The sequence below is a fragment of the Pteropus medius genome, unplaced genomic scaffold, assembly GCF_902729225.1.
Source record: "Pteropus medius unplaced genomic scaffold, Ma_sr-lr_union100, whole genome shotgun sequence".
NCBI lineage: Eukaryota > Metazoa > Chordata > Mammalia > Chiroptera > Pteropodidae > Pteropus > Pteropus medius.
The window spans coordinates 2,983,705-3,011,485 of record NW_024345872.1 but is presented as its reverse complement, the minus strand read 5'-3'; the positions used below and the strand labels follow the sequence as shown (position 1 = coordinate 3,011,485).

The window sequence follows — 27,781 nt, the reverse complement described above, 5'->3', positions numbered from 1 at the left end:
TCTTTAAGAGAGAACATACTTCAATAATTCATTCATTCAACAAAAATTTATCAAACTCTTACTATGTGCCAAGCACTATGTTAAATGTTGAAAATGAAATTGTTTGCAGAAACACATAGTGCTTTCCTTAATTGAGGCTTGCTCTACCACGAACACAGTACACTACAAACTGGCCAGAAGGTAAGTGTCCTGGTTTCACTTTATTAGTTCTTATATCAGATTTGTACCTTTCAACATTTTTTGACTTGTATATCAGAGCTTGGTTCACCAGCAACTCTACTTTTACGTGACATCCACTCTTTGGCACTCTGTATCCTGTCTATAATACTCACAGAATTTGCTATTTCTACCTCAGAAGTAGGAGTCCAACAGGTCTGTAAGCCCATTATGGAAAATGAGATAAGATCTCTGCCTCCTTTCATTGAATTCCTGCTCTTACATCTCTCTTTTGTTCTATTATCCTCTAATCCATATTGATCTCATTTTCCCCTTTCATCCTTCTCTCATTACCCTCTTTGTCCTCTGGCCTGTACCCTTTAAAATCCTGGTAATTTATCCTGATAATTTCCAAAGTCACACTATGATAAAGCTTGAAAACCCATAACACATTTCTTAATGGACTGTGCATATTTTCCAGACTTCCTGGATCCTAAGGCTAACATAGTTATCGTGGAATCCAGCTTGCCCAACCAAAAAAAAAAATGTACTTCAGTGAAGTTAACAGAGTCTCTCAAAGCCAACTGATCTACTCTGGAATGTAGGAATCTTCTTCAGTAGTCAGCTCTCTTAAAAACATATCATGTGGGTCATTTGATCTTCATTGTCATATTGTTGTTTGGCAAATATTTAAACTTTCTTCTTTAGTAGAAGAAAAACTTTGTATTCTGGTTCTCTTCAAACAAACCTCCCAAATTTCACGGCATAAGAAGATCCTCCATATTACCTCTGTAGAAAGCTAGACCCGAGTCCTCAAACATCCCCTGAAAACAATGTACTGTAGTAGAACGAACACCAGATTGAATGTCAAAAAATCTGAGTTCTCCTCCTTTCTATGCTACTGATTTACTTAGAGACTTTGAACAAGTCCTTTATGGCAAACTTATGGTAACTCACATGCAGAATATAGAAGCCATTCTAGGTCATACTATGGTTGTTTCCAGCTCATGATGCCCACTGATCTATTTCTGTAGCTTCTGTAACCAATAAGAAAGATTTCTGTAGACATTTTTATTCTGTTTGAAAAGCCACATAACATTTATAGTTCCCTAGACCATTGTGGCTGTGTCAAGATAAAACTCTGGCTGCAGGTGTTTCTGTTTTGCATTCAGACACAACCATATTCCAGAATAGCAGAGTTCACAGTGGTCAGTGTCATGGAAACTGCTGCCTTGGAGTGTTAGAAGAATCACCAGTAACTGAAAGCACCGTTGAATGGTTGAGGAGATAGAAGTGGAGAGGCCCTGTGCAGATGACTTTCTTCTTTTAATTGAACCACTCTAGTGGCAGGAACCAAACTGAAACTCACTTAGACATTGAAATGGCATTCATATTTTAGCACTTGAACATAGGCTCTGTGAATACCTAAAATGGCACTAAGTGAAAATTGGATAACATTTGCCAGATATTGTCACTGGCCTTTCTCTAATGTCAAAGATGGATTTGCATAATTATGCTGAAAGCTAGGAAACTGCACACAGCAGGAAGTTTCTTGGCTTGTGTTAGATTTTAGTCATGCTCCAACTGTGACTCTCAAGATGAAGAAAATCTCCTTTCCGAAATGAACAGAGCGCACACTTTCTAAGACAGTATAGTAACAGCTTAACGACTATTTAACTTGCATAGTAATTTTCAAGGTATAATTAAGATAAGCCTGATAAGCAAACAGTTGACTGAACAACCTTTTGCCTGGTATCAAAAGGGCTCCAGAGAAAAAAGTCCAAGCGATGTTACCTCATAAACCTCTCCTTGATTAAAATTCTTTTAAGCTGGCCAGGTGCCTGGTAAAAGAAGCAAACTTCTAAGGACTGCCACAGTAACAGGGTGTGTAATTATGCAATTCTATATTCCAAGGTCACTGCAGTCATAAAATATTTCTTTTGAATGTGTCTACAGAGGAAATGCTAAAGTAGATGAGGCCTCTAGTCTCCAACTTTTACACCTTCTATGGGACACTTGATAATTTCAGGCTCTCTTTCCCTAAATAATTTTTTCATGATCCATCCTTGCTCTCACATAAGAACTCGAAGCCCCTTAGCCTAAAGGATCATTTCTTTTAGTCTGTGAAGAGATCATAGTGCTTTTTTTTCAACTTTAGGTTGTAAATAACAGGTCTGTTTTCTATATTTTTAAATAACACACAAGTACTTGCAACACCTTAAAAAGAAAAATTATGAGAAGAGTAAAATTAAGGACATGGAACAAAGCTTCAATTAAAAAGGAACCTTCAAATTACAGTCAACTACTAGACACAGGCACATTTCTGAAGCTAGACAATCATAGCATTTGGATCAGCTATAAGATCAGCTTTCCAAAGAAATATTTGCATACCTAACAACATACTGCACATTGAGATTTCATGGATTACAATGCTTTATAGGCTTTTCATGTAAGATAACGTATTATATGTTTTTTCATTTTCCTATTGATTAAAAGGATTTTTATACAATATCTGGGTTTTACTATGGAATTGAGAAATATCTAGGATTATTTCATGAGGAAAATCAAAGATGATAAACAACACATTTTGATTCATTCGCACTACTTATTAGGTTCAAAACATGAATGTTTCTTTGGTTTTCCTGCTTATATGGCACTATTATGCAGAATCTGTGTGTGTAATTCTGCTTTGACCATGTTATCCTTCTCTGTATAGAGAGAACTTTTACCAGACTTCAAATGCCTCACAGCATACCTTCCAGCTTATATCTGATTTGAACCAGAGGTTGCAGCTTGTGCAACTTGCTAAACAGCAATCCACCTTGGAACAACCTCATAAACACAAAGTAGGTAGACAGATTAATTCAGAATTTCTGATTCTTTTTGAAAGAACAGGAGGTCAAATGTCTAGCTTCTCTAAGGTAAAAGGGCAGCAGCAGAAACAAAAGTCATATCCATTTTTAACAGATTATTATTATTATAATTATTATTAAAACACTGCACTTGTACAGCACTTTAGATTTACAAAGCCCTTTTCCATTCCATTATCTCATTTGATATTCACACCAACCCTGTGGGACAGGTGTTCATTATTATAGGCATTTGACAGATGAAAAAATTCAGACACAAAAAGTGACTTACCCAAGGTTGCATTGTGAGTTGGTATGCATAAGAATCAGTATCTTTTGTGCTAGATAAATGAGGAATGGGGGTATCTGAAGAACTCACAATTCTGTCCCCTATAAATCCTGATTGAGAAGAAAATCTCACAGCAGTGTGTGGCATGCTCATCTTTATTTCAACTAGTGTTTTCAGTATGTTTAAATGTTGTGCAGAAGCAGCAGACATTCAGGTTGCTCAGTGAAACTGGCATGATGCAAATGTGATAGCTAATGTTCAATAATGAGCTATTGCTTAACATCATGTGCCAAATAATCAATGTGCAGTGTGACTTAAGCACCACAAAATACCTTGATTAAGGCGTGAATTTTTTTTTAGATTTGATGATTGTTTATTTCCTAATAACCTTGGTGAATTAAAATCTATTCAAGCAAATCAGGGAGAAATTTTCTTATGGCCTGATTTTTATTAATCATCAGCTAGCTACCTAACAAATGTCAAACATTAGGCTGTTGACTATTCACTCTGACAGTCACATCTCAAAATTGAGATATTCTGCAAAATTGATTGAGATTAATTTTTAAGGCCTCAAATAGCCATGTTTCCCAATATCTCTGGCTTCTAACAACAAATACCAATTAACGGGAACACAGGAATACCTTCTGCTCTCCTTTCTGCTGAATTTGTTTTCAAAAATGAAAACTAAAATAAAATAAAATGAAGGTTCTAGCATATCTTATGAAGTCAAGCTTTTAAAAATAAGAAATGGAAAGTTTGCAGTATTTGTAGTAAATTTTGCTTTCCTTAGAGATGTTTCTGAGGTAACTTGATATTTTGTATTTTAAAGGCTATTTCTACGGGGGAAAATGAAGTTTATCCACCACATTTCATTGTTGAAAATGGCTATTAAACTTCCTAGCTGAAATGTGTTTATGTGAAAAGTTGCCCTTTGAAGAAGGCAATTATTACTTTTATGTTTCTATTGCCACTGCTCAATTCTCATTTTCACAGTTTAAAAAGAAAAACAGATTTAAATAATCCAGTGCTTATTAGCATATGAATATGGACCTAATTGTCCCTTTTTGAATCTCAGAAGTAATTGGCAATGTCTTCTATGTAGAGGGTTAAAGAATGTGTCATGTATTCGATTATAACTAAAAATTTTTATTCAATAAATTGCAACCTTATCGCCATTGCCTTTTAGTAGCACAACAGCTGCCTGTCACTCCACACTTTCCTTAGATCTGTTTAAGAATATGTGTAAAGCAGTTAAAAAAAAAAAGTACCCAGTATATTGAATTATAGCAGTCAATCAGTGCCCTATAGCACTCTAATACCACGCATTCCTCAGATTACATCAAACAAAGCCAAAAGGGTAGTTGGAAAATAAAAGCAAAATGGTTATTTGGCATAAAGTATACCTTGAGATAACCCCCAGTTGTGCTTTTTTGGAGGGGGGGGTGAGGGTGGAGGAGTTGTTGTTATTGTTTGGATTCAGTTTCCTTTTCAAATGGACGAACCATTCAGAAGTGGCATAGTCTGAATGTTCTAGAGGTTTCTCAGAAATCTATTAAGTGATCTTTTCAAAGACTCAATGAAAAACATTTCCGCCTAACACTGCAAGTTTCTTTTTTCCCAAAAGCTTAAAAAATGCTTGCTGCATTTAAAAACATGTGCTAGAAATTCATGAGATTTTACTTAAATTTACTCGATGATTATAAACACTCATTTTAAAAACACTAGTCTCATTTCTATATATGATTGCTCAACCTGTGAAAGGGGAAAATTCTCTCAAAAAAAAAAAACAGATTTATTTTAGGTCGCATATTGCCAAATACTAGTTTGGCTAATTGTGTTTGGTTGGTTGGATTTTTATCCAGAATGACTAATCTAATTGCCATTTTGTAGACCCCCGTATATATGAATTTCATAATATTCTTGCGATGCACATTTTATATTCCATGAAATCAGTTTTTGGTGTATTTGTTTTATGTTATACTGACATCTATGGACTCCATAACAGAAATTCAGCTTTTTAGAAAAATCTTATTGGCTGCTTATAAGCAACTTAAAATGTGATCTCAAATCTACTGCGAATAAGCCACTGGTTGACCTTTAAACCTTATCACTCAGATCAAAATCATTACAAAGCTCTTCTACTTACCTACAATCAAAACTTGAGGGAGAAGCACTAAGTTTTCATTAGTGAAGAATTACCATGTCTTCTTTAATGAAGAGTGATCCTTATTAATGAGATAATAAGGGGGATCGTGTCAGTGCATATACATTCATTTATTGTACTCTTACAATAATATCTATTATTGTAATTATTGTGTGCTGAAACTGCACTAAACACTAGGGATACAATGATGAATAAATAGACATTGGCTTTTCCCTCCAGAAACTCACAGTCTAGTGGAGGAGACAGATGGTTAACAATAGAATATAAGTACTTTCATAATATGTATTTGTAAAGATAAGCTAAACACTAGAACAAACCTTAAAGTATCAGTGGATTAACTCAGTAAAAGTTTTTTTTTTTTTTGCTCTTTCGAAGTCCAATGTGGTCAGAAAGAGGCAGAGGGACCTCTACTCAGCCAGTCATTCAGAGACACAGATCCCTTAAATCTAATAATACTACCATCATCAACACATAGTCTCTAAGATCATCATGGAGGGGAAAGAAAAAGAGTGTAGAGAAAACACATCCACTCTTACCAATTAGATGGCCCCACATAGACAAAGTTGGACTAGGAAAAGTAATTCAGCTGTGTCCCTAAGAAAAGGAAACAAGCTTGGTAAATAATTATCGGTAAGTAGATATAACTAGAGGCAACTAGGTAACTTGTTAGCTAGAGGTAACTAGAGATAAATAGAAGTCAAGAAACTAAAAAAAAAAAAAACCTCTCAAATTTAACTTCGAATTTCTCATTAGAATAAGTGAGAACTGTAGAAAACTAGAAAAAAAATAGAGAAACTCAACTAACTAGATAAGTAATGACTAGATAAGTAATAAGCCAAGAGGATCAGAATGATACTCTCAACTCTAAATTCTCATTTTTTGCTTGAATAACTATTGATAACTAGATATAACTAGTGTTGACTATACAATTAGTTAACTAGAGTAACTAGATAACAAGAATAAAGTAAAGCAAGAAGCTAAAAAACTCATTTCTCTCACATCTAATTTCTCATTTCTTATTAGAATAGCAAGTGAGAACTATAAAAGACTAGAGACAAATAGAGAGATTATATAATTAGATAACTAGTAACAAACTAATAGCTACATACTACAGACAAGTAGAATAACTGGAGTAAACCAAGAGGATCAGAAACACACATTTCATTAAATTCTAATGTCCTATTTCTTATTTGAAAAACCAGGGGTTATTAGATATAACTAGTAATAACTAAGTAAATAGTTAACTAGAGATAGCTAGAATAACTTAAGGATATCCAAAAAGTGAAAATCACATTCCTCTCATCTTTAACTTTCTATTCTCATGTTCTAAGTATTGTCTACCTCTGGATTTCCTCCTTATTGTAACATGTCCGCTATTAAGATGCCCCATTTTTTCACCGTAACCCCTATCTGCTCCTACTTCACACTATCCTGATGTTAAAGATCAATTTCTTGACTAGATCACTACTTTTAAAATGTCTGTTCCATATCAGCTGGAGTCCAATATCGATGGAATGTTGCTCAATGGTAGTGGGCCACAAAGAGCCAGGTATGACGTATGGTCCTGTTTATACAAAAGGAGGAGTTACTGGAAGACAGAATATATATGAAGTATGGAGAGAGCCAAGCAACCAGATAGACAATGGCAGTTATGGGAAAGTACATTTACGAATGACATAATTCCAAATCAAAGTCACTTGAAAAAAAAATTATTGGTTCATATAATTGGGAAATCTGAGGTAGATGTGGAATATCTGGACCAGACACTCAAATAATGCTATCAAGAATATCTATGTCTATCTTTTGCCTTTAATTTTGTTTGTTTGCTGGCCTCATTCTCTTCTAATTAAGTTTTTCTTTATGGCAGGGATGAGGGTAGCTTGCAGTTCCCTTTCTTCATCTAGATTTATGACAAAAACAAAACAAAACAAAAAAAAACCAAGTCTTTTTTCCTCTAGCTCAAAATTGAAAATCTCAAGGAAAACCTCAAATTTTCTAAATTTCATCACATGATCAACCGAGAACAGTGTGGTTAGAGGAATGGAGTTTATGTTTAGAGAGGCCTGGGTCAGAAGTCCATCCCTGTAGCCAGTGAGATAGGGCATTATGATTACCAACTGCCTCACCAGAATCACATAATTGGGTAGGAAGAGGAGCAGCTCCCCAAAGGAAGTAGGGGTACTAGACAGAAACATCCAGATATAACCACTACAGGTTATTAGCACTTGTAATCTAATTTTCTGAAAAGAGTTCAGATTTGGATATGAATAAATATGGACCTCTATTCATATGTTCTCCAGGGGTTTGACACAGATTGAAATTAAGTTTCTTCTAGGATACTGTTGTTTAGAAGGATATTTGTACTATTAGAATCTTTGTGAGGTAGTCGTGTCTAAGGAAAACAGCAACAAGCATGGTTGGAATTGTAAGATACAAAGGTAAAAACCACATTTGTTGTAGAATGGAGTATTCTTAATAAATATGCAATCTGCAAATATCTAATCTTATGAGAAGTCCAGCGAGGGTAGTTAGGCAACCTGCATATTTTTCTATAACAGGTATAGAAATAGAGTCATTTCTCAAAGATCTGGGGATGATGTACAGAAAAGAAGTGCAATGTAATGAGTAAGGTGTCAAAGATGAATCCTCCAGATCCAGGAGATAAATTTGGGCTGCAATTAGAGACTTAATAGTCAAGGAAAGATAAGGAGCAGAACATTTGCCTAAAGATGCATAGATGTGTGCATAATTTTGAGAGAATCCAGTTTCAAAACATCCATCTATGATCAGATTCAGAATTATGAAGGTCTGTGCACAAACCATTGCTGGATATATTAAATTATGTAGTGCATATAAAGTATTCGGCACTATGAACACATATTAGCTATACAGTCAATGGTGCTATTATTATTATTACTATGTGCATAGCATTATGCTGGGTATTTTATATACATTATGTGACAATAACCCTATGTAGATAGGTATTGATACTCTATTTTAAATAATTTGCTAAGATAACAGAAATGTTCATTTGTAGTTGGAATCTAAATTTTGTGTATCTGACTCCAAGGTTTGTGTTCTTAACACTATGCCACAGGCTTCCCATGGAATGCTAGTGATATTCTTTGAAACCAAGAAGGACTGGGCAATTTATGGTATATTTTTCATATGTAGAGAATGGTGTGGACCTTGGTAGTTAGCATCTTTATTTCTCATTGGATGAGAAACTTGATGTTTAGAAGGTTAAATTGACATTTCTGGAATTTTTCATAGAATCGGTGCTGCCTCTAGATCTGTCCAGAATAAAGCGTTCTATTCACTCAAGCAAAGACATTAGAGTACATCACATTACTGCTAAAGTAGACTGATAATCCCACGCTGTTCTAGTCCATAATGAAATGTAATGTTCGTAAATCTCAGGGAAACTTCAGGGCTGTCACACAAGAACATGAACTGGTAATCACATTATTTGTTTTCAGTTGAAGGTGGTTTTTGTTTCATCTTTTCAAATTTATATCAATGTATATGTCTTTCAGAGACTGAGGAAAGAGAAAATGTAGCCTAGGAAGTCATGGATGTGAAGATTCAGTCATCGATCTTGCACAGTGATGACACTGAAGCCTCAATAATAGTTATGAAACTTGAGTGGGAAGTAGGAAGTGTAGGCTGAATCCGTGTAAGCAGTTTTAAAGAACTTGAACTTAGAGTTTGAAATTTAGTTAAATCTTTTGGCAGAATTTATCACTTCAGGAATTTGGGAGATAGTCTAATCACATTTGAAGTTGAGGATTCCTCCTTGACTTCTTGCTTATTGAGCTCAGTTCTGAATTCTGCATATCTGGGATGTTGCCTCAGGGCAGCCTTTGTGAATTCCTGGATAATTGATATAGCTTTGCCAAAACGCTACCTACTCACTCACTATGCTTCTGGGCTCCATAGAACATTAAGATCCCAACACATATATATTGATGTTGCTAGGGAGAAAAGAAAAACAATAGTATGATGGTCAAAATGTTTGGAAACAGTGGTTTAAATGTTCAACAGAGTTATCTGTTATAGGACTTCTCAGAGATCTTAATAGCTCATATATACTATGAATCTTTAGGAGAAGCATCTAGGTGAACTGTTTTACAAATGTACTCCACCAGAGATTTTTGTTTGTTTGTTTCTTGTTGATGACTACATTCTACCATCTCATAGAAAACTAGTATGTCTTCATGAATGTTTAGTAGTATATTTAAGGAATGCGAGTCTGGGCTAGGGTAGCAATAGGTATGACATATATCAATTGGTGTTTATACTGGAGAATCAAGGTGCTATTAGAAGTTTCTGGCAGCCAACCAAAAAATTCTTAAGCCAACTCAAAGAAAGCTTGATAAGAGTGCTATCCCACTGGGGAACATGTCTGATGAGTCTTTCAAGCTCAGGAACCAGTGTGTCTGAGGAGGGTCTTGTAAACTCCAGGCCCACCTGGACTATATACCCATCTCCTGCCTTAATCTGCTCTGTTCAGTGTTAAAGGCTGCACTTCCTTGGTTTCTGGAGTATATTCTAGTTTCTTCACTGGCACAGAAGTTCTTCTCTGCATTACAGTCTTTATGGCATTAATCCTGACTGTTTGCCTAGTTCTTGTGAGACACCTCTCCCTAGAGACTATAGATAATTAAATGATAAAGTATGATGAGTAAGTGAAATCATATCTGTCTTAAGAGGTAAATTAAATTATACATGTAAAGCACCCCACACAGTGTCATAGGGCATACACTCAGCAAATGTTAGTGCCCAAATGTGTATTGAAAATCTTTTAAACAAAATCTACCATCCATTCCATGCTTTTACTTTTCGTTTTATACATTTATTTTATTGTTAATTTAAAGCATACAATACATTGTTTAGACATTTATAGAATTTATGAAACGATCTCCATAATTACTCTTTCTCTCCTCTGGCTCTCCACCTAGCCATTACATTACTGCTGACTGCATTCCCTATGCCATGCTCCCCATTCCTGTGACCACCTATCAACTACTAATTTGTACTTCATTAACCCTTCACCACTTTCTCCATGAATTACTCTTATTTAAAAAATTAAAATAATGAAATGAGCTAACCACAAAATTACAAGTACCATACGATCTCAATTACATGAGGTACCTAGAATAGTCAAATTTATAGAAAGAGAAAGTAGAACAGTGGTTGCCAGGGGCTCGGGCAAGAGAGGAATGGGGAGTTATTGTTTAATGGATAAGGAGTTTCAGTTTAGGAAGATAAAAAAATTCCTGAAGATTGATGGTGTTGACAGTTGCAGTACAATATGAATGTACTTAATGCTGCTGAATTTCATACTTAAAAATTGTTATAATGGTAAGTTTTGTGTTAGGTGTATTTTACCATAACTTAATTTTTTAATTAATTTTTAAAATTAAAACAACTAAATGAAAATGTTTCTTTCTCTTCATCTTATCCTTCTTAGAAGATTTCTGCCTCCTTTTTATCTCCCATTCAATTTTTTTCCACAGTGCCACTAGAATGGTGAATCTGACCACAATACTCCCCATTAGCCACTATAAGATAAAATGCAGTCTTCAGCCTGACACGCCAGCTCTTCACATAAAGTCCCTTCCTAGCCCCATTTTCTAACACTGCCCTATTTTCTATCTCTGGTTAAGCCATATCAAATCGCTCTTATTTTTCCAAACATGCGGCATTTAATGTCTTCTTTTCTCTGCCTAAAATACCTTCTCAGAGTCCCTTATCTGCCTCAGGAACACCTTGTCTTTCAAGACTAGGCTTAGTATCTGCTCTGGAGAGCTTCCTATGACACACTCCTCCTCAGGCCAAGAAGAACACTGCCTCTTTTTACCACCATTCTACCTAGTTTAGCACTCTAACACTGCAGGTATCACACAGCATTGCAATGATTTGTTTATATGTCTGTGACCCTCACTAGACTGGGGAGATCTCAAAGTCTCATTAGTGTTGTATCCTCAGGGTTTAGAGAACAATCCCTCCTACATAGGAATTGATTAATACATTGTTGAGTGAGTAAACAAATATAGAAAAGTAGAAGCACAGATCTGTTCATTTTTGACCTGTTTCTACCACTACTATTAATAAAAATCCTTTTTTAAAAACTTTAAATGGAATCTATATTAGAGTAGCAGGCAGACCAATACCTGATGATGGCAAAGAAAAGGGTGGCCAGCCTCAAATGTCTAAAATCTCTGCTTCCTTCTTCTCTCCTGCCCCTAAAGAAACCAAATCAGTCTTGAAGCCAAAGGTGTTTCCCTTTCACATTGCCTGACTGAGAAAGGATTCAAAGTTGGGGAAGGGGACAGCAATGTAGAGAAGTAACTAAAGAAAGGAAAATTTATTCTGGTCTTCCCATGTTGAAAGTGAACTCTTTTTTTTTCATAGAAATGCTATTATATATGTTGTTCACACTACTTTACTTCAATCACATCATGGGTTTAGTCTTGGGAGGATTGCTTGGAAATATGCCCGTAATTTATGACATTGTTTACATGGGAAAATTGTTCCTAAATTCAAAAAACAACAACAACAACAACAAAAAGCCTTTGAAACTTAACTTGGAGACTTCCTGAATTCTTTTTGGAAGTACAGTGAATGTATCAATGAGATTCTAGAGATACATGAAAATGAAGAGTTTTAATCAGAGGAAAAGTGATCATGGCTATATTTAACTGTGCCACTATAAGTATTATGACGAGATTATACCAATCTTATTCTGTAGTTCTCAAAAACACCCATTGTTGAAACTAGTATTATGTTCTATAACAAGGTAATTGAAATAAAGTTGAAAAACGTGAGTTTCCATTTTAACTCAATCTTGTAAGGGTCCATCATTCAATATAACCTATGTGCATCATATGTAATGCCTGCAACTTTGCTTTGGGACAGAAGCAGCCTGTAAAAGTAATGCGCTCTCTCTCAAGCACTTTTACAGCAAAATGTCAGACCATGAAAATGACTGACTGACTTACAGTTTGTCATCAGGGTAAAATATTCATTCTCTGAAATAAAACAGTCTTCTGTAGGGACCTTCTGTGCATAAACAGATGCATTTGAAAACCCACATGACCTAAATGGTTATTTCTGGCCATTCCCCTTCCTGCATCCAAATGTTTGTGATATATTACTGCACAGTTGAATGCTACAAGGCAATTTGCATGATTTGAGAGGAAAAAGTTCATTTACTGACACTACACAGGAAAGTTGAAAAAAGAGACTTTCTTTAAAAAAAAAATAGAAGCAGGAATCTTAAATAGCTTTTAAGAATCATCATTTTCATGTTATAAAAAATAGTCATGGATATCTGTTAAATACTAACAGTAGTCTGTCAATCACACCCCAACCCCACCCCTCCCTGTTTTCAAGAGCTTGTCTTCTTATTGTAAAACTAGCTTTTAACTATTTGCAAAGGAACAGAATTATATTGCTGCTATGTGTGACTGAAACGTGTGACAAGTTGTTTGGATTGTAATTCCAAGGCCTCAGTTATGACCCTACCAGCGAACACATTCTCCTCATTCAATAGAGCCTGTGTCTACATAACGCCAAACAAATGATACGGCACTAAACAAATAATGAGCCGATTCAGTAACCTATGGAGTGTCTCAGGTCATGCCTGTACTATAGGTTGGCAACTTGAAATTCTTCTGAGAAGCACAGTCAAGCCTGCCCCACAGCAACACTGTGAAATTGAAGAATTGTCTGGGCCACCTTCCCACATCTCGTCTTGATACATAGTACTGAACATGTAGAACATGATCATTCACTAAATACTTAAATGAATAAACTTTAAGAAAAGACTCACAGGTCTTTCTGAGATGGACTAAAGTCAGCTGATAATTTTTTTCTATTTTAACTATCTGAATCATACTCATTTAAAGGAATCAACTACTCAGACATACAATATTTTTTTAAAAGTTCCCCCAGGGACATCTTAAGCTAAGGCAAATTAAAGGAATTTGCGGTGGTTGTCTGCTGATTCAGGGCAAGGCAAGATTCAAAGGAAGGGATATGGGGCCCGTGGAGAATAGAAAGGATGGGTAATGGATTGAAGTGTTAAGGGAAGGTGACAGAAGGAATGGGCCTCAGACTCTTTTTAAGAGGAGTAAACTTGACCTCTCTACCTCTGCTTCTCTCTATCTCTGAATCCTTGTTTTATTCTTTCCCTTCAAACTCAAAACAATATGCGTGCACAATCATTGTCCAAGCTCACCCTTCCTGCCTTTTCTTCGAACATTTCTAGCACTCACTGTCACATTTAGCATGTACACCTTTACTGACTAAAACAGCCAGTTCCATAGCTTGTCTACACAACTGGATTATAATCTACCTGAAGAGAAGGACCTTGACTTTTACTTCTTAAAACAGCTGTACAATGCTTCTCTTTCTGCTCCTGCTAGATATTTTAACTTCTTCTTCTTTGCTTGCTAACATGCACAGAACCTTCTGACTGGTAAAACAACAATGAAAACACGACTCTGCCTTCCCTAAGGTTTTATCATCAACTTGTTTCTCTTCTTACTATATTCTTTTTCTTAGGTGTTATCATCCAACCTCAGTATTTCAACTATCAGTTATGAAGATGGTTTCTAAGTGACCATCTTCAGCTCACACTTTGCCTCGGAATTCCAGTCCTACCTCTCAAAAGTGACTGATGACTTAGATAACCTACTGTCATCTCATACTTGGCATAGGAACAAAATTCCCCTCTTTCTTCCGAACTGACCTTTGCTCCCTGACATACAGATTTCTGTTAATTGGGCGTGAGTCTCCAAATAATTCTATTTAGTTTCTTTAAACAAATATTAATTGTGTGCTTACCATGAACAAGACATTTAGCCTAGAAATCATGTTAGCATCTTTAAAACTTTCTTCTAAACCTTCTCTTTCATGCTCTGTCTTCAGTCTATCTTGAAGCTCAGTAAGTTCTTCCTTTGAAATGTCACCCATATCCAAACCTACCTTTCTATTCCCTTTGCCACCTACTCTAGCAGTCCCAGAAATCATGATCTTAAGCTTGCATCATAATAGCCTTCTAGCCAGTTTCCAGCTAGTGTCTCCTTTCTCCACTGCAGTGGTTCTCAAACTCTGTTGCATATTAAGAATACCTGGAGATATATTTTTTTAATCGTTAGGCCCAGGTTACATCCCATACCATTAAATTAGAACCTCTGGGGTTATAACCGAGGCATCAGTATTTTGAAAAGTCCCCTATTAATTTTAATGTCCATCTAAGTTGAGAACTGGTGCTTATTCCATTCTATTCACTACTGCCAAGACCTTTACAAACACTGCTTTCATTATGTAACATACTGGCTCAAAACTTTTAATAAGACTCCATTGACCAAGTTCAAGGCTCCTTATGATCTGACTCAATTCTATCTCATGAAACCTATTCCTCCCCACTTCCATGACCATCTACTGGAATGCCTTTCTTCTTCCTATCAAAATCTTATTCATCCTTCAAAGGTCCAGTTCATCCAAGAACCTTCTTTAAGGTATCCAGGCCACAGTGATTATCAACCCTCTGGGCACCTATGGCACTTTTAGCCTGTATAGTCATTTTATAAGCATCACCTTGTAGTGTAGTATTTTCTGTTTTTATGTCTCATTTTCCTAATTAGTTTTTAAGTCTATATCTACCACATGTTCCCACTCTACTTATTTCAGTGCTATGAACACATCACATTATACACATTCAATAAATATATTGATTGCTTTATGTTCATCCTATCATAAAGAATGTTTCAATCAACATGTAACTAACTTTATATGTTTGTGCCATGTTGTAATATTATAAAATTAAGCAATATATTTAATCTCTACTCTTGTCGGTAGACAGACTGACAGAAAACAGAATAGCATCACTTTCAAACAAGAATATTTGTTTTACACACCTCCTGGGTATAGCTAAGGCATGTAGATATACTGTATATAAAAAACCCAAGAGAAGCTATTAACAATTCAACATTTACTGTTCATTTGGGAATGCTAATTCCATTAATCAAACAAGGACTGAAACACTGTTCCTTTAGACTGATCCTCCCTTTTTGGCTTCTCAGGGCCCAAGGCTATACTCATTAGTGGAGCCAGAGAAGGAAGAAAACCCTCCCAGTGACCTTCTGACCACTGGGTCAGAAAGGCTGACAATAAAGATTTCTATGTTCAGAAATGTTGAAATGGGCCATTTGTAACTGGAAGTCATTGTGGTATAGTGTAAAATCCACCAGCTCTGTTACATAACTGTCCTGTGAGTTTAAGCAAATCTCTGGATTTCTATGGACCTCAGGTTCTTTAACAGTAAAATGGGATTAGTAATAAATAGTATAATGTTTGGGAAATTGTTAAATAAGACAATATATGGAACTGTCCTGTTATTTACTTATTTAGCATAAAATACAAATATTTTGACAAACGGGAGTCATCCAGAGCCCAATGAATGTTTCATACGTTTTATTTTATTTTATTTAACCCTTATTGACATAGAATTTATTATTTTATTTTATTTTATTTTTCTTCATACATTTAAAAAATAGGTTTTTGTTTGGAAATAATTTCAAATTTAGAAAAGTCGCAAGAATAAAATGGTACACAGAACATCCACATACCCTTTATCCAGCTATACCTATTGTTAGCATTTTGCCCCATTTTCTTTCATCTAACTATTTAATATATTTATATTCTTGAACTATTTGAGAATAAGTGCTATCTTTTACCCCTAAATTATTTCATGGGTAGTTCCTAGGTACGAGGATATTCTCTTACATGCCACAGTACAGTTAACAACTTCAGTGATTTAACATTGGTACAATATTTTTTCCAATCTATCACCTGTTTTCTAGTTTTTTTTTTAATAGGTCCAATAATATTCTCTATAGCATATTGTACTCCTCTCATACAGGACCCAGTCTAGAATTGGGTATTTAAATTAGTTGTCATATCTCTTTAACCTCATTTAATCTGGAATATTTCCACAGCTGTTCTTTATCTTTTTTAATGTTAGATGTTCCATAAATTTTAAAAGTGAAACAGAGTTCTTTCACAAAGTATAGTAATTAAGAACATAGGCTTTGAAGCCAGATTGGCTGAATTAGAGTGCAAGTGCTGCCACCAATTAGCTGTGCAACCTTAAGCAAGTTACTTAATGTCTCTGTGTCTCAGCTTCTTCATATGAGAAATAGAGCTGATAATGGTACTTCTTAAGATTGTCATGAGTATTAAATGAGTTGATATACATAACATACTTAGAATAACACTCATCATATGATACATGCTCAATAATGTTATATATAACAATTTTTCTATGATCCCAATGCCAAATCAAGTGTATAAAATTTACTGAGTACCTCTTTCATGCAAGATATTTTACTAAAGCCAAGTCATATTTACCTCACCACTTACAGAATTATAGACTATTGGACTTAAAAGGTCTTAAAGATCATTACTTCTTAATTTCTCTCTGTATTACAGACCCTTGAGAATCTGAAAAACTCTACAAAATTGCCCTCCAGGGGAAACAAAAACAAAACAACGACAACACTGTAGTGAGTTGAATGATGGCACCCTAAAAAATATGTTCATGTCCTAATCCTCAGAACCCGTGAATGTGACTGTATTTTGGGGGGGAAAAAAAGCCTTTACAGATGTAATTATATTAAGGGTTTTGAGATATCAAGATCATCCTGTATTGTCCAGGCAGGCCCTAAATTCAATGACAAGTGTTCATAAGAAATGCACAGAAGAGACAGAAGAAAAAGAGGTAATGTTAAGATGGAGGCAGAGATGTAGCCAAAAAGTCAGAGAATGCTGGAAACCACCAGAAGCTGGGAGAGGCAAGGATAGGACTTTCCCCTAGAGACTTTAGAGGGAGCACGACTCTGCCGACACCTTGATTTCGGCCTTCTGGCCTCCAGAATTCTGAGAGAATAAATTTTGTTGTTTTAAGTCACCAAGCTTGTGATAACGCATTACATCGGCCACAGGAAAGTAACAGAAACTTACTTACTTACTCACAGTCTTGTAGATTTCAATTAGTCTCTGAACCCTAGGTTAAGAAACCCTGCTCTTATCCTCCTTTCTCATTTACTAATCAGGAACCAGGGACTCAGGTAGAACCCAAAGCTAGATATTGAACTAGGGGAAGGGAGGACTGACTGTGGCAACCGAAAGGCCCTGATGTGGGATAGGATATGAAAGAATCTCAAGGAACACAGTCATGCTAGCTAGGCCTACCAAATCAAGGGGTAGGACTTAAACTTTTGTCATGTACTTTATCAGCATCTGAGTTCTTCCTACTTCCTCAAGAACCCTACTTTTCCCACTCCCAATATCTGCAGACTAGAGAGAATAAATATATGGTCACACTGAAAGAATCTGAACAAAGAGCACTTTAAAAAGAAAGTAACCAAACTTAACACAGTGATAATGGGCATACAATTTACCCAAATAAATTAAGATATTAAAAATGTGGCCATTCAAAAGCAGATTTAAAAAAAAAAAAAAGAATGTTAAAGACAGTGAGAGCTTGACCATGGTAGAGATCAAGCCTGAAGCTAGGTTTAGAGAAAGATTATGTTTTCCAAAGTTAATAATCAGAAAATGCTTTGAGAGGCCTGGGCTCATTTTGGGCCATGCTGTGAGTTGAATTGTGTCCTCAAAAATATATGTTGAAGTTCTAACTCTCAGTACTTGTAAATATGACCTTAGAAATAGGGTGTTTGCAGATGTAATCAAATTAAGATGAGGTCATTAGAGTGGGCCCTAATCTAATATGACTCTCTTTCTTACAGGAAGAGAAGATACAGAGAGAGAAACAGAGAGGAAAATATTATGTGGAGACATAGAGACACACAGAAGGACAATGGCTATATGAAGATGGAGACAGAGATTGGAGTTATGCTACCATAAGTCAAGAAATGCCTGGGGCTACCAGAAGCTAGAAGAAGCAAGGGAAGATTTTCTCCTAGATGCTTCAGAGGCAGCATGGCCTTGTAAAAACCTTGATTTTTTCTGGCTTTCAGAACTGTGGTAGAAAATATTTCTGTTCTATTAAGTCATCCAGTTTGTGGCACTTTGTTAAGGCAGCCGAAGGAAACTAATACATGCCCTTATTTGGGTATCCATGAGACATTCACTAAATAACTACTATGTGCCAGACACTATACTAGGCACTGGAGAAATATAGAAATGAGACAGGCCCTATTCTGTTAAAGCAGACTTCAGATTTCTACAATGGATTAGGCCATTTCCAGGGCCCCACAGATGACTTTTCCTACTCTGTGACCTAGCAAACATATTTCTTTGCCTTATTTGTTCATGTATGTAGAGTATGTAGGTGCTCTAAAGACCAGATTTCTCCTGGCATTTCTGACAAATTCTTTTATCCAGGGACACAGTCATTCATATAGCTCCCTCTCCCTCTGGGGTTGCTGTGGGAGGGAAGTAGGAAAGGAAAAAGGTTCTAAAACAACTTTCGTTTTGTTTTCTGCCCATATCTTTCTCAATTAATCCATATACCCAATGACATTTCTCCAGCTCTAAAATGAGGAGCTCTTCATAGACTTTATGAAACACTATGCAGAGACCACACTATGGCACTGTTTCATTCTCCAATTTAATACAATACACAGCTCATTTTATATCACCATATGAGGCTTTCACCTCAGGGTTTATGATGTGGTGTGTGTGTGTGTGTGTGTGTGTGTGTGTGTGTGTGTGAAGGATGCACATGAAAAGCCAATTGTAAACGTCTCTGGACTCTGCCACCATTATAAGCCCTTGGCAAATTGACAAAGTAGGCAGTATTTGTCTTTATTTCAACTCCTACATTAATGGTTAGAGACACTATTTTCTATCATACTTCACATCTTCTCCTCTGCCTAACCTCAGTTAGGTGCTCTTGTGTCATTGTCACGTTATTGCTGTGATAACTTTGCCTGCTAAGGTACTAACTGATAACATGGTGTCAGCATGAGGTACGACCCCTCAGAGAAGTATTTTATTTTTAAAAGGAGATATCTTGAGATCAAAACCTCTCAAACCCCAAAGAAATATAGCTCTAATGAAGGACTGGCATGCAGTGGACGAATCCTTTGGGGCAGGGGTCCTGTATCCTGTCATATTCATGTATTCAATACCAAAGGATATGTATGGAGAATGTGCTCTTTACCCAATTGTATCACACATTTTTTTTAATCACTCAGTTCATTGTATTACTCACAACAACCTGGTAAAGAAGATATTGACATCTTAACTTTAAGGAAAAGGAAACTAAGGAACAGAGAATTGGATTCTCATGGTCAGACAGCAAGAATGCATAAAAGTTAGAACTAGTTTCTGATGTCTCTCTGCCTCCAAACCTAGTACTCTTTCTTCTGTACCACACTACCTCATTAAACATGTTATAAATCAAAGGAATGCTTCCTTATCTGCAAGATTATGCCTTGAGCCTTATGGAATGATGCAGAAATGAGTACAGCGTGCCCATGCCTTAAAATGTATTTCCTTCAATTCATATCATATAGTCAGTGCCTCAAGGCCAAACCTGCATCTCATAGACTGTCTTACACAGGTCTAAAAAATCTCATTTAGAGAGTTACTCAGGGTCAAGAGAAAAAGGAGATGCGGTTGATGATGCTTTCATTCAAATGCTTTCTTGTGACCAAAAGTCTGAAAGTCTTTTTTCTATAAGCACTGTCTATTTCTCACTGAGTAAGCAGTAGCCTCCTATTAACTTCTAGCATTCCGATAACCTCCAGCCTCCCAGGAAGTCATCTGTCTTTCCTAAATAGGCTGCACTCTTTCTCTGATAAAACACATATTCCTATATTGACAAGGCTTGCCATCTCCAGTGATGGGTAGTTTCTGTGAGACCTTCAGTATGATATTTTCTCTTCTCACGACATCCTCTAATGCTCCACATACCAACATTATCCCCATATTTTAAGTCCTGTCATCATCATGCTTTCCTTGCTCTGTATCTATCAAACCTGCTCTCCAGAAGAGATAATGTATCAACTCTTCACATGTCACTATGAATATGTTCAAATTCATCCATTCATCCCTGAGTAACAAATACTCAGAAGAATGTACTATATGTTGACATCATTGATAGAAAAAAAGACATGGACACTTTCTCTCAAGAAACTCATTTTCTAGTGATAAAAATAGACAGACCATTGCAATATCACAGAATGTCATTAATTTTATATTTAAAGTATGACCAAGGTAGCATTTAAGACAGGGGAACATCTAGCCCACACTAGGAGAATTGAGAAAGGGTTTCTCAAGAAGGCAATGGCTAAGCCGCATCTCCAAGGATAAAGTAGTAAATAAACAAGGAAAGAGGTAAAGATTTCCAGAGGGAAGGAGGGAGAGAGAGAGGAGAGAAATTTGTAGGGCCCCTGCGATTCTGGTTTGGGTAATTAGGCAATAAGGTAAATGGTGGTGTTGTTCATGCAGATGGGTGATACAAGAAGAGGCAGGTGAGAATTATGGGTAGGGATGGAGACAGATGGCAGGTGATATGTTTGGTTTTATACATGTTAATTTTGAAATGCTTATGTAACATTCAGGAAATTTCGGCCATTTTATAAATGGATCTTTAAAGAGATGTAGCAGGTTGTATTGATTTTGGAATCATCAGTCAACATGTCCCCTTGTTGTTCTGTGAGGTGATAAAAAGCCTTTGATTTCTGAATGCTCAACAGCAGGCAGAAGAGACATTTTAAAGTGAGGAGAAACATCCTTGAAACACTTTCATGATCTTGGCTACCAGCTGGCCTTGCCCTACTAGCTCAGTCTAGCTGCTCTTGACCCAGGATAGGTGTGTGGACTTTGTTTATGAAATGTGACATATGTAGTGGTTAAGGTATTCTTTAGTGGGTGACGAAAGAGCCAATAAAGTCAAACTTGATATCTGCCCATCTTGGTGCCTCACTAAATAGGATTTATGCATTACAGAGAACTGGACAGAATGAATAAGAGATTGTATGTATGCTCTTGGCTTTGGCCTTCATTGTTCTTAATGCTTTGTAAAGTCTTCTTGACCTCCAATTTTATATCTCCTTTAAACCATTCTGGACCACCACCAGGTGATTCTCTGTAAAACACCACTTTCATTAGTCTCCCAAACCTCTAAAAGAAAAAGTTCCAACTTTTCTATGATCATTTGAGTTCCTCAGGAATATGGTCCTACCTTACTGTCAACAAAAGGTCACTGTCACCAATTCAATGCCAAAAGGGATCCTCAATCAGGGGTGCAGTAAAAGGAGAGATATTATTAAGGTGAAGAGTTTGCAAACCAGAGAAATGCAGCCTACAGTAGAAACCGAAAGTGTGTCCCAATGAGACAAAGGGGGAGGCCCACTTATACAGAGAAAATGCCCACCCTGGTCCCTAATTTATCCACTTTTATGCAAATGAGGAATCCAAATTAGCATAGTTTGATTGATTCACATAACACTGTCCTGATTGGTTGGAATCACATGTCCTGATTCTTCCTTATGGAGATATTCTAATTGGTTGGTAAAGACCCAAATGAGGATATAACTATGCAGCTCCAATTGGACAGGCAGGTCTTAGCTCATTGGTTGAAATACAGTTCCAGGAACTTCTGAGGGTCAGCTCAGAAGACAGGAACACTTTGCAGGAGGCTTAGCAGCCCAGTCTGTGTCTTTTCCCTGTAATGCAGGGTGCCTGAGGGGCCCCCTGTAAAAAATGACTGCTAAACTCTGATTATAAATTTGGGCCCCGTTAACCACAAAGAGACCTATTTGACAAGTATATTCCTTCTTGGGGTCAACATTACATAGCTGAACTGAACTTGTCCTAGCTTCTACACAAACTGTCTACTCACTTATACTGAAACAAACCAGACTTTTTCACAGTGTAAACCCTTGCTAATGCTATTATTCCATGAACTTGGAAAGCCCCTTACTAACTTCTCTACTTAGTCAATCAAGGAATCTTCATTGAACACATACTATATATCTTCTATGCCGATCTAGGTTCATACAGCTCTCTCCCTTCTCTTCCATATCACAGCAAGTACGGTTACAGTGACCATAAATCCAAAATAAAATGTCATTTTGACAAATATATGTGTGCTATGGGACAATAAGGAGAGACTGTTTAAAATTGAGGTTATTCTCATCTGAATTGTATTAGAGAACGCCTTGCATAGTAATATTGGTATTTTGTCTCTTAAACTACACTGGAGTTTTTGGAAGCTGAGTCCAAGTTTAGACTTCTTAGTACCCCACATGGCACCAATCACATGCTAGGCATCTAATAGTTCTTCAATAAGTATTTGTGTTTGGACTAACTTCTGAAGTTCCTTGTTTGAACCTGGCAACAGTCTTTAGGTGCAGCCCATCATCAGTAGCTATGAAGGTAGGGCAGGAGGAAAACTAATGAAAGTAAGGTTAAATTCAGCAGAAAATACATTTTAACAGAGGAGATTAGCCCTTCTGCCGAGCAAGCTGAGCCCTAGTAAACTGATTCTGCCTTCTTCAAAGGGCTGTGGAAATAAATCACCTTGTGGGTGAAACAGACTTAGTCTTTATTTGCAGGGGATTTTAAGTGTCTCTATGGTTTAGTTCTTCACAAAAATCATCTGATATTTAACATCTGCTCCATCTTCAAATTACCTTGGGCATTTTTCTAAGACTCTGAAAATGAGTAAGGAGCTCTAACTTTCCAAGTGTCTACCAAAGCCAAAGAGATATTAATTAGAGGCAGGAGGGGAAGGAATTGGGAGCTGGTCTTGCCAAAGGAAGTTAGTTTATTCCTTAACAAATGAATGAAATGTGAGTTCAGAAGGTAGAACAGAAATCTTTTAAACTCTTCACAGCTAGACAAGAAATTGAATGGAAGAGATAGATAAGATGGTAAAAATGTAGCAACAAATAAGTCAGAAATTTCCCGTAACTTGGAAGATAAGATAATAAGGTTAAAAATGCTTCAAACTTTGTTTTTTGGATATTGAGGAACACGCTAGGAGTCAGCAAATTTTGTTCTGTAAAGGGCCAGATAGCAAGCTACAAACCTGTAGTCTTCAGATACACATTCTCTTTTGTTTCTTTTAACAACTCTTTAAAAATGTTTTTAAAAATTCTTTATGGCCATGCCTCCCTGAACAAGCCCAATCCTGTCTGATCTTGGAAGCTAAGCAGGGACAGGTCTGGTTAGTACTTGGGTGGGAGACAACCTAGGAAGACCAGGTGCTGTAGAGATTGTAAGCTGACAAGTTCCTTGCAATCTGTGCGGTAAACCAAGAGTTGCCTCATCTAAAAAATAAAATAAAATAAATCCTTAGTAGGAGTCTGTCCACCCTTGTTCTAGAAGATGGTGTGTGTGTAAATTACAATTTGATTTCACCTGGAAGAATACTTATTGTGGTAAGGTCAACTTTGCAGAATTAGCAGTGGAAACCCTTAGGGCAGCAGTACCCAACCATTTTGGCACCAGTACTTGTGCTCTTATGAGAATCTAATGCTTGATCATCTGAGGTGGAGTTGAGACGGAAATGCTAGTGCTGGGAAGCGGCTGCAAATACAGATGAAGTTTCACTGGCTAGCCTGCTGCTCACCTCTTGCTATACGGTCTGTTTCCTAACAGGCCACTGATTGACACCCATCCACAGCTGGGGGTTTGAGGACTCCTGCTCTGAGGTAGATGCTAAGAAGACTCTGAATAAGGGAAAGACTAAATCCAAGACTTACTAACAAGAGATCTTCAGCCTGCACATAGGGCAACTACTCCCAGCACAAAGAGCTATTTGGTGGAGGGGACCAGGTTTGAGTGAATCTAAGGATCTGTGCAAAAGCTATTCAATGTGAAAAAAAATAATCAAAAAGTGTGATTTGAGCAGGACACGGAGCACCTGGTCACCTTGAAGCTGGAGAACTCCCCCAGGAGTTTCAGAACAAACCCAAATGCAATCTGGAAGCCAGGGTCAAGGAGAGGCAAACCCTCAGAGTATTTTTTGACCACAAGGCAGGGGAAGTCCAGAGTTTTATAATTACCAAGTAGCCTATACTATACTTTGGGATTAAGTGAAATCTCTGCAAAATGTAATTTACCTGCCTGAGATCAGCCTAAAATACTTTATGGGGTAGACCCTGATGGATGTAGAGAAATTATGCCTGAAAAATTGGAGTCTGAGAACCCTGGGAGTTCTGATGCTAGAAAGAAAGCGGTTAGAAATGTTTCCTTTTTGCCTTCCCCCATGGGGACTGCTTTTCCCTAGGGAGGAGAAAGCAAGGCTGAAGATAGAAACTACAGAGAAACTACAGAGTATCTAAACAGCACTTGACAAATAAGTTTTTGAGAGACTAAGGGAGGGGCTCTCCCTGATGCTGACTGAAAAGACCAGAGGTCAAAAGTCTTAAGCTTAGATCAACTTGTTAAGAAGATAGGCAGAACAATGCTTCATCCCACTCACTATAGCCTGGAGCTAGAACCTTTAAGACTAAATAAGAGCTAGGTACCTAATTGGGAGGAGGAAGGGTTAGAACCACACCAACCACAGGTCTTCTGAAAATAACCATGTATTTCAGTTTCCAAGGTGTTTTTGCAAACATTGTTTGATCTGAAGCTCCTAATACATGACAGAGATTATTCTCCCAATTTTTATAGATGAAGAAATTGATGAGCCAAAGGGTTGAGCTACTTTCCTCAAATCCCTCAAGATTCCAAATCGAATGCTACTTTTACACTACTGTCCCTGTTCCTAGTAAGAAAACAACAAAGTGGGAAATGGCTAGCAAAGAAGTGTATCCCTGGAAGAGGTAACTCAGGAGCTGGAGAGGGTGGGACAGCAGAAATGAGTAATTAGAAGGTGAGGATGGTGGGCTTGTGAAAAAAAGTTAAGGCTTACAGAAGACTGAGAATTGAAAAGGCTTTTAAATTGAAACAGTTCTGAATCTAGAGTCTGCTTTCCAAGGAAACAGAGGAATGAGTTTTTAAAATGTTGAGGGTAACCAGTAAGAGGATTGAGATGGCTCCCAGGGGTTTCCACTAGGGGCAGACGGATACACCAGAGCAATGACTTCCTGCTCAGTTGATCATGTTGTGGAAAAGATCCAAAATCAGACTGGCAAGAAACCAAGCAGCACCCGGAGAGTTGTAGAACTTAGATTTATTACGCCAGCGGTCCCAGAAGAGCTAGTGCTCTGAAGATCTGGGCCCAGAACTCGGTTGCAACATTTCTTATATAGACCTTTTTTGGCACAGCCTGATTGATTGGGTAATTTGAACTCAGGCTGCTACAAAGTGGCGGGAGTTGCTATGGTTGCAGGTAGTTACATTGCATTACAAGGGGGGAGGGAGTTGCTATGGGTTACCGGAAGTTACAAAGTGTTACAAAGCATGGGAGTTGCTAGGGGGTACATTTACATTTACTTCACATTTACATTTTTAACTTAGACAAACAGTTACATTTGTAGCTTAGACAGATTAAACAAAAAGGGAAGATGAGTCTTTAGTCAATTTCAAGTACAGTCTATGCAGCAAGCATATTTACAGAAGCAGAACAGAGAGCTGATTAGCTTTTTGAATGAAAATTCCTCTTCATTCTCCCCTTTTGATGCCCATTTAAATTCTTATAGGGCATCAACCTCATCAACCTCTTGACCCCTCTGGGTCAGGGGCTGGTAATTCCACAGTATAAGGATCCTTGCTGCAGTCTTTCTCTCAATTATAGCCCCTATGAGGGAGGTAATCAACTGGACAACAAGAGGCAACAGACAAGGGAGAAGGAGGCAGGCCCCGAGGAGGAGGAGTACTATTAAGGTTTTAAAGCCCCCGAAGGTAGAGAACCATCCCTCCAAAAGGCTATTGGGGTTCCATTCGTGCCATACTTGCATGGGCACATGTGCCAGCTTTGTCATTTTTTCAACAAGGTTCTCAACTGCTCGGCCCTGGTCATCTATCTGCAGGCAACAGTTGGTGAGATTGAATTTTCCACGCACGCCTCCCTCTGCTGCTAATAGTCTTGTCCTAACCTGTTTTGGTAGATGGCATTTCTCATCTGAGTTTGTTGATGTACAAAGAGGGTCAGGGCTCTCCCAGTCTCGTTAGTAATGATTTCTAAGACTGCCTGCAGTCGGATAATCCGGTTTAACATGTAAATGGGGGTATGATATCCCCAAGATACATCTTCTGCCCAAGTAGCAGGTCCATAGTATTGGATTATTCACTCTAGGGGCCATTCATCATCGTTCCAATCCCCTATTTGGAGTTCTCTTTTTACCCATTGTAAGGGTTGTGGGACCAGGTAACCAAGCAGTTCCCCTGTTTTCAGAGGTAAGTGGAAAAAGGAAGGCTTTATCATGCCAGTTATACAGCTCCCTTCCCAATTTTGGGGGAGACAGATGTAGGCCTTGTTTCCACAAATCCACTAAAGCCCACGTGGGGCTATCCAGTCGTGGATTCTGCCTGGATCCTGCCAGGCTCTAATTAGCTCTGGGAATCTGGCCAACGAATTTTTTTCTGTCCTGTTTCCCTACCACATGCTTTGTTTGGAGGTGGCATTATAATATCGTTAGCCTAGGGAAATTAAGTTTCTGACTGACTATAAGATTTCCTCTAGCCAGGCAGTATTATCCTATAATAGTATGTTTTAAAATCCATTGACCATCATCAGAGGGGTGGGGCCGTTATATTTGGCATTGCCTTGGTGGGAGCTAATTCTGTAGCTTCCATGGCCACCTATCCCCCATTGGAGTTCCCCCACATACATAGCAGGAAGTGACATTCAGGGAGTGAGCTATTTCTTCAGCCATTTTGAGAGATAAGTTTTTAGTTGATTGTGGTGGTGAGGGTAGTGGTTCAGTTACTTCTTTGTAGAAGGACTTATAAACCTGAAAGGCTCGAGCTAGACGGTCTAGTATTTGACCTTTGATACAAATTTGAACATAGGAATTTAGCCCTATCCCATCAATGCCAAGTGTTAATACTTCTCCAGACTTCCAACGGGGATTCAGGGGGTGGGTTATGATTAGTTCTAATGGATTGCACTTATGTGTGGTGCAGTTTGATAGAGCTATCCTCTTTTTTAAATACACTTCTTGTTGGTGCTGTCTTTTTCCCAAGTATCGCATAGGACACATAACCAATAGGCACAGCTTCTTTCACATATGAAGCTGTGAGGATATATATATTTTTCTTCTGTCCTGTAGCTTTTTTCCCAGCTGAGAGATCTGCAGGGTCTCCCTTCCTTCCATTGACCCTGACTCACAGCAGCACAAGCATCAAACTTTAGGGTAATATGACTGGGCTTTCCTTTTA

General features: G+C 37.4%; 2 pseudogenes; both read left to right on the top strand.

Annotated features, from left to right (window-relative positions):
• LOC120612326 (dnaJ homolog subfamily B member 6-like) overlaps positions 1 to 26,283 on the top strand; it is a 154,772-nt pseudogene extending 128,489 nt beyond the window's left edge.
• Positions 23,606 to 23,724, top strand: LOC120612334 (uncharacterized; annotated as a pseudogene).
• Positions 26,284 to 27,781: the final 1,498 nt, after the last annotated feature.